This window comes from Protopterus annectens, chromosome 4.part0, assembly GCF_019279795.1.
Source record: "Protopterus annectens isolate FY-2018-M chromosome 4.part0, PAN1.0, whole genome shotgun sequence".
NCBI classification, from domain to species: Eukaryota; Metazoa; Chordata; order Ceratodontiformes; family Protopteridae; genus Protopterus; species Protopterus annectens.
In genome coordinates, this window is record NC_056733.1 from 1,605,546,063 (window position 1) to 1,605,558,350 (window position 12,288).

Consider the following 12,288-nt stretch of genomic DNA (forward strand, 5'->3'; position numbering starts at 1 on the left):
AATCGAATGCAATTTCCTATCCATTTTGAAATTGTCTGTTTGGAAATTGCTTTTCCTTGCACCCCAGCAGCATGTGCTACAAATAGTTGGTCAGTTTTTCTGCTACTTTTAGTTCTGTCCAAGTAGTAGCGTAGTTTCTGTGTATATCCAGGGTGTGCAGACGTTTTTCCCCCCTATTCTGTGGGTTTGGGAAGAACGTAGGCAAGTGAATAGCTTGGTTCAAGGATACCCTAGATACCACCTTTGGCATAAAAGTAGGATTAGTTCTTAGTGTAACTCTGTCCTGATGGAAGATAAGAAATGGCTGTACTGCCATTAATGCTTGCAACTCAGATACTCTTCTTGCTGAAGTTATTGCCAGAAGGAATGTAGTTTTCCAAGACAGAAACTGAAGATCCGCTGTTGTTGCTGGTTCAAAGGGAGGAAGTGTTAGTTTCTCCAAGACAAAGTTGAGATCCCAAGCAGGTAAAGGGGATTTTCTTGGAGGTTTGATATTTTTGATCCCTCTCAGAAATTGCTTGAGGAGAGGGTGTGAGAAGATAGGTGGATCCACATTGTATTCTGCTGAAATTGCTGAGGCATGAATCTTAATGGAAGAATAGGAAAGGCCATTGTGGAACAGTTCTGCTAAGTATTCCAGAATATGTGTCATGCTTGCCACTGTCACATCTAAGCCTTTTGATGTGTTCCAAATGAAAAATCTTTTCCATTTAGCTGAGTATGTCTTCCTTGTGGAAGGCCGGCGAGCTTCCATGATAATGTCCTTCACTCTCTGTGATAAAACATTTTGTTTTGGATTTAAGGGATTTTCCAGGCAGTTAGCTGCAATGTTTTTAAGTTGGGATGCATGATCTTGAAATTGTTCTGCGTCAGAAGGAGAGGCCATGGTTTTGCCTGTGACATGCTCCTCAATAGCGGATACCAGTGTTGCCTTGGCCAGTCTGGAACTATCAGAATCACTCTTGGCTGTTCCTCCCTGATCTTCAGTAGAACCTTGTACATTAAAGGGAGAGGTGGGAAGGCATATACTTTTAGAGCTTTCCAGCTGAAAGAGAGAGAGTCCACCCTCCATGCTTGTGGGTGGTATGTCCTTGAGCAGAATGTCCTCAGTTGATGGTTGAGGGGGGAGGCGAACAGATCTATCTCCGGCGTTCCCCATGCCTTTGTTATGAGTTGGAAGATGTCTGGGTGTAGCATCCATTCGTGTGCATCCATGGTAGTTCTGCTTAAGCTGCCTGCCAGTGCATTTTCCTTTCCTGGCACAAACTGGGACTGCAGTTGGATATTGAGTTTCAGGCATAGCTCCCATAGATTCATAGCCAGCCGGCATAGAGGGCTTAGGTACCATTGTAATTTTCTCATATGCAGCCTGGCCTGTGGTATCAGAATTATGCAGGATGCCATGTAACCCAGGGCCTGCAGGATTTTCCTTGCAGTAAGCTGAGCTTGTCTTGTCAGATTCATGAAGTAATCCGGAAGTTGTTTTTGTTTTTCTTCTGTGAGAAAGGCCATTTGGGTGGTTGTGTCTAGATCCGCACCCAGAAAGGTTATCCTTTGGGATGGAACCAGTCTTGATTTTTGGATGTTGACTGTGTATCCCAATGCCTGTAGTAGGTGGATGGCATAGGCCAAGTCTTTTATCAAATTTACCTTGTTGTCCGCTTGTATAAGGCAGTCGTCCAGATAAGGGTAGATTTGAATCCCTGAAGTCTGCAGTGTGCAATTACTGATGCCAGGCATTTCGTGAATACTCTGGGCGCAGTAGATAAGCCAAAGGGCAATGCTGAGAATTGATAATGCTCTGATCCTGCAAGAAATCTGAGGTGTCTTCTGCAGTTTGGTCGAATAGGGACGTGCAGGTATGCCTCCTTGAGATCTACAGTCACCAGCCAAGACTCCTTGCCCAACATGGGAAGAAGTTGCTGTAGGGTCAGCATCTTGAATTTTGGCACAATGAGGTAAGTATTCAGTGCGGACAGGTCGAGAATAGGCCTCCATTGATTTTCTTTTCTTGGTACAAGGAATAGTCTGGAGTAAAATCCTTGGCCTTGCTCTGAAAGTGGTACCTTTTCTATAGCTTTCATTTGAAGCAAGTTGTTCATCTGCTTTAAAGCCTCTGCCCTCTAATTTGGTGGTAGGTTTGGCATTCCGTTTCTTTTTTGGCAAAGTGTGGAAGTGGAACCTGTATCCTTTGTCTATTATTTGCAGTGTCCATGTGTCCCTTGTAATATAATGCCAATTTTCCGAGAATAAAGCAAGCTTTCCGCCCAAGGGTGCTTCCAGTTGAGCCCTGGTGGGCGGAATCAGAGTAAAGTCATTGAGCCTGTCCTGGTGTAGTAGTTGTTGTTGCTGCTGTTGCACTACCTCTCTGGTTGGCAGGCTGCCACTGGCGGCCTCTGTAAGAGCCCCTAGATTGGCCTCTGCCTCTGGGGCCTCTGTTCCTGCCTCTCTGGGCTCTGTCCGAGTATGGAAAGGACCAATTCTTAGTAGGCTAGTTTCTGCTGAATCTCGGTGGTTGTACTTGTAGGAAATCCTTAACTGTTTGCACACATTTTGCCTTTTCTTCATACTTTTTTAAGACCTCCTGAGCAGAGGAGCCAAATAAATTTTGTTTCTCCATTGGAGCATCCAGGAGTTTAGCTTTAACATGGTCTGGCAAAGATTGTTCCTTCAGCCAGGCATGCCTACGAATAACTGCCCCAGTCATAGCTGACCTAAATGAAGCCTCCAATGCATCATAACCACATTTTAAGAAATGATTACTAACCTGCTCTGAGTTGTGTACCAAATCCTGAAGGGATTCACGGTCAAGGGGCTCAGGAGAAGAAAGCTTCTTGTTCAGTTCATCTAACAAATACTCTTGGTACTGTATCATATGAAATTGACAATTTAGTGCCCTGACGGAAAGAGTTGCAGAAGTATATACCTTCTTTCCCCATCTCTCTAAAGCTCTAGACTCTCTTTCAGAAGGTAGAGGATTTTTGGCAGTGGCAGCCGCAACCCCTTTAGGGCCCAGAGTAATAGTTTCTGGGTCTGCAGAATGGGCTTTATACAGATGAAAATGAGAATCCGGGACCCTGTAGTATCTATCAGGTTTGGCAGGGGCCGGGGGGAGAGTATCAGGGGCTGTACTAACATCACTGTACACATCATCAATTACATTCAAAACAGGAGGTATAGCTAAGGGCCTATGCTGAGGCAAATGTAAAAAGGTCCTTAATCTTTTTCTAGAATCAGAGAAATCCTGACCTTGCCATTGAAAATGCTCTCTCATGGAGTGTAAAGTCTCACCAAAGGAAAACTCTTCAGGAGGGGAGGCCGAATGGATAGATTCTTCTGCATCAGAATCCTCATAGGGCGAATAAGCCTCCTCATGGTGGTCTGACAACTCAGAACCATCCGAGGACTCATCTGAAGAGTGTGGGTCAGAAGGCTCAGTCCTGGGCCTTTTGTCTGGTGGAGGGTGAGAGGCCCTGTCCGGGTGAGGATGTGAACCTCTGATTAAAGAAATAAGGTCCTCTGCAAGGCTGAGGATCTGAGAACTAGAGGAAGGCCTCTGGGATGTAGTCTTGGGAGGCAAAGCTTTAGAAAGTTTAGCAGCTTTAGCCCTAGAAAAGGCCTTAATGGACATGGAAGCAAGGGGCTAACATGACAGATTAACTATCTAGACCACACTGTCACTAGAATCATTGTCAGCCTGGTATGTATTTTCACAATGCAAACCTTTGGCTAAGAGACAGAGAGACCAATAGAAAAAGCGAGTGTGCAATAACTAGGAAGCAAGACCACAAAATTGTTGATTACCAGTTAACCATACTTGTCAATTTTGAAGGAGAATCAGGAACTTAGTTTTCAAAAGAAAAGGCTTTAATTACTGCACAGTTATTTAATGCAGTTGTAGATAACCTGCCAAAAAAAAACAAAATGTAGCTATCAGAGTTATTTTTTCCGAGAGGTTTGCTAAGTAAAATCCAAAACATCAGCCTCAACAGGAAACAGTACAAAGTAGAATATTCATCAAAAAGGGGAAAATGCAATTTCTGCTTTGTGAAGGACAATAAAATAATTAATATTCAGACTGCTCCACTATATCAAGGCACTGAGCAAGCAAAATCTTTTATTTTTTTTTTTTTTAAAATTCTGGTACTGTTCACAGACAATACCAGGACAGTTTTGACAATGAAAGTACAGATAACATTGAAGCATGCTAAACACTGAAAAATGACTGGGGGGGGGGGGGGCTTAAGCCATACTGCCATCAGCCACCTGTGCTCTCTAAATGATTTAACTAAATTATTGCTTTTTACAGCAAAGCACCAACTTAGAAATCAGATTACATAAGCCCTGTAACTCACAATGAAAACACAGCCTCCTTTCCCATACATTTAAAGACAAAAATATTCTAAGCGCTTTTGGCAAAAAGACCTACTTTAAAATAACTGTGCAGCCTGTTTTGAAAGGAAAACTATTCAAAAGGGGAAAATGCACCCGATAAATTAACAACTTGGAAATGAATTAAAAAATCTAAAAACTGCAGAACTCACTTTTCACTGTAAGTAAAAGTGGTCACAACACACAAACAAAAGTCAGACATTTTGAGTCCTGAACTAACTGATTCTGATTCTGTACCTGATCAACATAACTTATCTCTGTTATTCAGTCCGCAAAGAACAGTTGTGTACCTACCATAAATGCAGATGTTCGATTGTATTCACTGTTGCAGTCATTACACTTGGGTTATCTTGCTGGCAAGCTACCCGCAGTCGGCCTGAATTCCAAGGTCCTGGTCTGGCATCGGTTGCTGTCGCTTCTTCCCTGACGTCAGTGCGCCAAGGGTATAAAAGATGCAGCCGATGCCATTTTCTTCAGTTTTTCTTGCCCCAGATGTCAGGTGCCCCCAAAAACGTAGGCTAAAAAAAAACATTACTTATAAAAAGCATGCAGTAAAATAAATATTACCTTCACCTACAAGCAAATATGCCACATAGGTTGTATAGAATAGAGAAGTACAGATAAGTCCCAGCAAAGAAAGGGGGATGGTGGGTGGGTAACCTGGACTGCAACAGTGAATACACTTGAACATCTACATTTCTGGTAGGTACACAACTGTACTATGTTCATCGTGTTTCACTGTTGCAGTCTTTACATTTGGGTTGAACCCCAAAGCTGAGGTTGGGCGGCTGGGTCTAAATAGAATTAGGAGTGGCTATGAGGCCCTGCAGAACTGCAGTGGCAAAGCCTGCTCTGGATTTAGAGTAAAGAGGTAAGTGGTAGTGCTTGGTAAAAGTGTGCACTGAAGTCCAAAGTTGCAGCCTCCAAAATATCCTTGGTTGGTACTCCTCTGAGGAAGGCTGCTGAGGTGGCTGCTGCCCTGGTAGAATGTGGTCTAATGCCCTTAGGCACTGATTTGCCATGCTGTGAATAGCAGAAACGAATGCCACGTCCTATCCATTTTGAAACACTCTGCTTTGAGATAGCCTTTCCTTGTGACCCTGCAGCATATGCCACTAAAAGTTGCTCAGTCTTTCTGAAAGCTTTAGTTTTGTCCAAGTAGAAGCGCAGCTGTCTGTGTATGACCAAAGAATGCAGAAGTCTCTCCCCTTTATTCTGTGGGTTTGGGTAAAAAGTAGGCAAATGAATGGTTTGGTTAAGAGCCACACTGGACACTACCTTAGGCATAAATGTTGGGTTTGTCCTTAGAGAAACCCTGTCCGGATGGAAGATAATAAAAGGTTCCACAGCCATTAATGCCTGTAACTCTGAGACTCTTCTTGCAGAAGTTATTGTTAGGAGCAGAGCTGTTTTCTATGATACAAATTTTATCTCAGCTGTATTGGCTGGCTCAAAAGGAGGCAGTGTGAGTTTTTCAAAGACAAAATTGAGGTCCCATGCAGGTAATGGTGCTCTCCTTGGAGGTCTTATATTTTTGGCCTCCCTGAGGTACTGCCTAAGCAATGGATGTGAAAAAATAGGTAGGTCCGTATTGTAATGAGCTGAAATGGCAGAGGCATGGATCTTAATTGATGAGAAAGATAGGCCTTTGTCCAGCATCTCAGTTAGATATTGTAAAATCTGAGGAATATTTGGAACAAGCGTGTCAATTCCTTGTGCCTGGTTCCAAGCACAGAATCTCTTCCATTTTTCTGCATAAGATTTTCTGGTGCAGGGCCTCCTGGCCTCCAAGATAACATCTATAACCGCTTTAGAGAGAGGTGTATTCTGAATGGTTACACTATCCGCCATGCAGCTAGATTTAGGGTACTGAGTTGGCTGTGCAGGATCTGATTGTTTTGTTGGGTCAGTAAATGAGGAATTTGAGGCAATGTCCAGGCAGGACCTTGCGTCAAGCTCCTTAGGATTGGGTACCAGTGTTGGCATGGCCAATCCGGGGCAATCAGTATAATTTGTGGCTTCTCTTGTCTGACCTTTAGGAGTACCTTGGGGAGGAGAGGCAGTGGTGGAAAAGCATACACTGTAAGGTTGTTCCAGCTGAATGACAAAGCATCCACTTTCCATGCCTGTTTGTGATAAGTCCTTGTGCAGAATTTCTGTAGTTGGCAGTTGTGAGGGGAGGCAAAAAGATCTATGTCTGGGCATCCCCATTTCCTTGTTATCATGTTGAAGATTTGTGGATCTAGTTTCCACTCATGAGGATCCATGAGGTTTCTGCTTAGATAGTCTGCCAGAGCATTTGTTTTTTCTGGCAGGAATTGTGCTTGCAGATGTACTTGGTAAGTCAATGCTGTGTTCCACAAAATCATGGCTTGTCTGCAGAGGGGGTAGGAATGTGTGAACCCATGCTTGTTTATGTACCACATGACTGTGGTTTTGTCCGTCTTTATCAGCAGCTGTCCTGGATGAAGTAGGTCCTTGAAGGCTGTCAGGGCATTTTGTACAGCTAGCATCTATTTTTGATTGATGTGAAGATGCCTTTGGCTTGCGAGCCATGTGCCCTGAATACATTTTCCTTCCATGTGGGCCCCCAGGCATAATCTGATGCATCTGTTGTTAGTGTTTGCCTGGCTGTGGGTAAAGTGAATGGCTGTCCCTTGTTGTGGTGACAGGCCTGTGCCCACCATCGAAACTCATGTTGCAGGCAGGGAATGAGTGAAATTAATGATTCCAGGCTGTGGCAAAGTTGAGTCCAAACACTTTTTAAATACCATTGTAGTTTCCTCATATGCAGTCTTGCATATGGAATTAGCAGAATGCAGGATGCCATGTAGCCCAGAGCCTGCCTGCAGAATTTGTCTTGCAGATAACTGGGTCTTTGTTGCCATGCTTTTGAAGTAAGAAGTCAGTTGCCTTTGTTTGTCTGGCGTGAGATAAGCCATCTCGGCAGTTGTATTTAAGCTTGCACCCAGGAATATTATCTTGAGAGGGTACTAGTTTTGATTTCTTTTCATTTACTGTGTACCCTAGGCAAATTAGTAATCTTTTTACATACGCCAGATGCTTTAGTAGAATGTCTTTGGTCTCTGCTTGAATAAGGCAGTCATCCAAGTAGGGATATATTTGAATTCCCCTTTGTCTGCAAAATGCAATTACTGGTGCCAGGCATTTTGTGAAGACCCTGGGCGCAGTAGATAAGCCAAGGGGCAGTGCAGAGAATTGGTAGTGCATTGATCCAGCTATGAATCTGAGGTATCTTCTGCAAGACTGTCTGATTGGGACATGCAGGTATGCCTCTTTGAGGTCCAAAGTTACAAGCCAAGCCTTCTTGCCCAGCACGGGCAGAAGCTGCTGCAGAGTCAACATTTTGAATTTTGGAACATACAGAAAAGTATTTAGAATAGACAGGTCCAGAACTGGTCTCCATGCTTTGTCCTTTCTTGGTACTAAGAAAAGTCTTGAGTAAAATCCTTGTCCCTGCTCTTGTTGTGGCAATGGATGAATAGCCCTCATGTCCATGAGAGATGAAACTTGTTTTTGTGCCTCTGCCCATTGATTGTGTGGCAGGTTTGGCATACCTTTTGCAAGGGTGTGAAAGTGGAACCTGTAGCCCTGAGAGACTATATTTAAGACCCATTTGTCCTGGGTGATCATGTGCCAATTTTGTGAAAAAAGTGCTAGCTTTCCCCCTAAGGGTGCTGCCAAAAGATAAATGCTTGGCAATGGCAGAGAGAAGTCATTGGGATCGTTTCCTATATGGCTGTGATTTGTCTTCTCCGCTTTTGGAGGTAGAAGCACCCCATTATTTGGGCCTGTATGAGCCCTGGGGCTGTTGTCTGCCTCTAGGGTGTCTGTATCTGCCTCTTTGTGGCCTGTCTTTCTGACACGGGAAAGGACCAATTCTTAGAAGGTCATTTCCTGCTAAATCTGGGTGGCTGTACCTGTAAGAAATCCTTTACTGTCTGAATAGATTTAGCTTTATCCTCCAATTTCTTCAACACCTCTTCTGTCTTAACACCAAACAAAGTATTTATTTTATTTATTTTTTATTTTATTTTACATTTGTTGACCGGGCTAGTCTAACTGGATACATGTCCATTTTCAGTAGAGGCCCGGGGAGATAAGCTCCAAGATAGGACAATGGAATTAACACAATAACAACTAGGAAACATAAGACAAATAAATCCTATTAACAGTAGCTATTAGAGGTTATTACAGTAAAATTTACAGTGCAGAATACAGACATAACATAGGATCCTAATACAATCAAGGTATTCTATAGATAGATAGTATAATAGATTAAATAGGAAGGAGTTGCTGTTAATGAGTAGACGGGGTAGGAAGAGCAAAGTATTTAAAGACATATAGACTAGTCAGGTTTTGAACAGGGGCATAACCAGTGAGTTTTGAGGTAGTATCATGCTGTAATGGAGCATCCAATAATTTTGCTTTAACATGATCAGCCAGAGCCTGTTCCTTTAACCAAGCATGCCTTCTAATGACAGAACCTGTAACAGCGGCCTTGCAAGAGGCCTCCAGTGAATAAAACCACATTGCAAAGTATGCTTTCCCACTTGTTCAGCTGCATGCAATAAATCCTGCATTTCCTTGTTCTCAGAACATTCAGAATTTGTCAACATTTTCTGTTTTAGCAGAGACATTAAGTATTGCTGATATTTAAGCATATGAAACTGACAATTTAAAGCCCTTACAGCCACGGTAGCAGAAGAATAAACTTTTTCCCCCCATCTGTCCAGTGCCCTTGAATCTCTATCTGAGGGGACAGGGTTTCTTGCAGTAGAGGCCTTGACCCCTTTGGGACCCTGAGATATAGTTTCTGGGTCAGCAGCCAGGTTTTTATATAGAAATTTATGAGAATCTGGAACCCCGTAGTATCTGTCTGGCTTAAACAGGTGCAGGAGGTAAAGAGTCGGGAGACAATTAGGACTCTGAGAATACATCATCTGCAATGTCTAGAACAGGTGGAATAGCAAGAGGTCTGTGCTGAGGTAGTAAAAGAAAGTCCCTGAGCCTTTTCTTAGATTCTGAGTAATCTTGGCTCTCCCAGTGGAAATGCTCCCGCATGGTATGCAGGGTTTCCCCAAAGGAATAATCCCCAGGAGGAGAAGCTGAAGGAATAGATTCTTCAGCATCAGAATCCTCATAGGGAGGACTAGAGTATCCCTGTTCTGAAGAGGAGTCAGAGGAAATGGAAACCTGATCAGAGGAATCATATTCAGTGTCTTGCCTAGGCCTCTTATCAGGAGGGGGATGGGAACCCCTGATCAAAGTAATTAGGTCTTCGGCCATTTTGAGCATTTGTTTCTTAGGCATGGAAGTCTGTCCTGGAGAATGCTGTACTTGTTTCCTTGTCTTTAAAGCTGTTTTAGTCTTTGTCTTGGATGCTGAAGTTGGCTTGATATAAAGCTGTGTAGGTCTGAAAACACCCTCAGAAGCTGATGCCTACTCAGCGGCTCCAGACCCATCTGAGGGATTAGCTTCCGAAGGCCCAATACCTTGAGTATCCAGAGGCCTAGTTGTCTCCATGTGGGAGACGGAGGCGGCCTGTGGCTCTGAGGTAGCGGGTTGTCAGGGGCTGCGAAAGCGCCTCACTGACAACCGGGGACTGGCCTAGAAGAGGCATCGTCATCGGTTTTGGACCTCGGATGCCTGTCCTTTTCTTTTTCCTTGCGCTTTTTATGAACTCCGGTCATCAGCTGTTCCGACGGCATTATATAGTTAAACCTTCAGCCAAAGTAATGAAAAGCAAAATCGTACCAACGCTTAATAGTGCGTTGGTTAAATCTAGTACAAAACCGACAACTAGCAACGTCGTGGTCAGGGCCTAGGCAAGGAATACAGTAAGAATGAAAATCCTTATGAGGTATTTGCTTCCCACAAGAAATACAATTGACATCGGTCTGGAGCAAGAAAAAAGTTTCCCCAATGGGGTACTTAGCTTTATTGAAGACTTCGGATCTGAAATTAAATTTCGAAAATCTCAGGAGTCGGCCGACCGGCACTTGCGAACTGCTTTTGCTTCTGGCACCGCGCGGCAAGAAAGACTGGAGAAAATGGCGTCAGCTGCATCTTATATACCCCTGGCGCACAGACGTCAGGGAAGAAGCGACAGCAACCGACGCTGGACCAGGACTTTGGAAGTCAGGCCGACTGCGGGTAGCCTGCCAGCAGGATAACCCAAGTGTAATGACTGCAACAGTGAAACATGATGAACATCATCTGATATCTCCAAATATTGTAACAAGACAGCTTCTCAGCAGGTACAATATTTCTTCTTCTTACTGAAGGCATGTTTACATCTCTTCCAGTTTAACTTTGCTTTGTTTTAGGGCTATCACCTCTCCCTCTTTTTGCCAAGTCTGTTCTTAACTTAGGAAACTTGTCCTGATATTTTTCCAAGAAAAATTATTTCTACCCTTTCTTTTAATACTGCAGAAAAGAATGACACTCTACCTCAAATATCTTAATATAAACCACTAAAATTCTACAACACAGACTGTCTTTGGAATTCAGAAAAGTGCTCACTGCCCACAGAAATCACCTGCTGCAGGTAGTTCAATGTCCAAGACAGTTTATACAATTCAAAGACAAACTATGGCCACAATGAGAAATGCCTCATTATTGGATCATTAGCAGGGTTTAAAATTGCAATTGTTAAACAAGGAGTCAGACCCGCCAGCGGTAGTGTTCTCACAATCACAATGACACCCCCAAAACATACTCACACACAAGCCCCACACTGTTGATTACAGTCAAGGAAACACTCATCTATTCACACCCACACATCTAGACTACTGATTCCCTATGTAACCTCACTAGTGTGATCACTCAGGCAGACAAAGCACACTTGCGTGAACACACTCAAGCAGCTTCATACACACACCCTCAGACATGTGCACATATATCCACATACATACACACACTAACACTCCTACCCCCACATTTTTACTGAATTTATGTGCACTGTGACTGCTTCCATAGGAGTGAGAGAGAGACCATCATCTTTTGATGGCATTCACTTTTTCCTTCAATGGTGACATTTCACAATGCTGAGCGATTTGCTCAGCAGTGTAAACCAAAAGCTACACCAGGTACCACTGCATTTCCAGGGGAGGGTGTATGGCTAATTAACATTATACAACACCCAGCCGTCTGGGAACTGGAAAAGCGTTTCATAAGAGGGAAAATGTTAAGGTTATCCCCTCGCAGTAAGACTTCCGGAATCCCAGTCTCTATTTTGCTAATAAATGAAACATTTTTTAATGTTTGATGACATTGTTTATTTTACATTTGATTTTTTTCAGTAAGAAATTAACTACTTTTGGCATCTGGAAAGTAATAATATATGCTTTATAATTATCGTCACCGGCAGGACATGAGATCTCTCAATACAGTCAACAAACAGAAAGGAAAATTTGGGATCAGTGCCCTACCCCAGTTAACAAATTGTACACATAAATAAAATTAATCCTTGCGTTATCTATCCCTTGCAGTTTATTAGCCGAAACTCCAAGACATACAATCCCCAGAAAAAGTAAAGAAATAAATAAACTTTCATTCTCCTCAGTCTTCTCATGTTCCAGTTAAAACAGGTATATACACAGCTGCTACCCACACTCTTCTTTGTAAACACAAGCTCTGTTGTTCAGCATTTTTGGACACAAACCAGAAAATGAATACAAAAAAACCCATTCTGACTAATAAACACCCTTATGATGTAGCTCGGTATGAGAGTTCTAAAATACAATGTAATTGTTTTACTTACAAAAGAAGTCAGACTTCAAAAACATTTAACTGTGGCATAATTCGTAAAATACAATCATGCCTAAGCATTTGCACAGTTCTAGTGCAGCCCTTTGTATGTTATTATAATCC

At 42.9% G+C, this 12,288-nt stretch overlaps 1 protein-coding gene across 1 annotated transcript in view; it reads right to left on the reverse strand.

Moving 5' to 3' along the window:
• PFDN1 (prefoldin subunit 1) overlaps positions 1-12,288 on the reverse strand; it is a 1,325,261-nt gene that overhangs the window by 918,347 nt on the left and 394,626 nt on the right. The gene's annotated exons all lie outside the window — the stretch shown is intronic.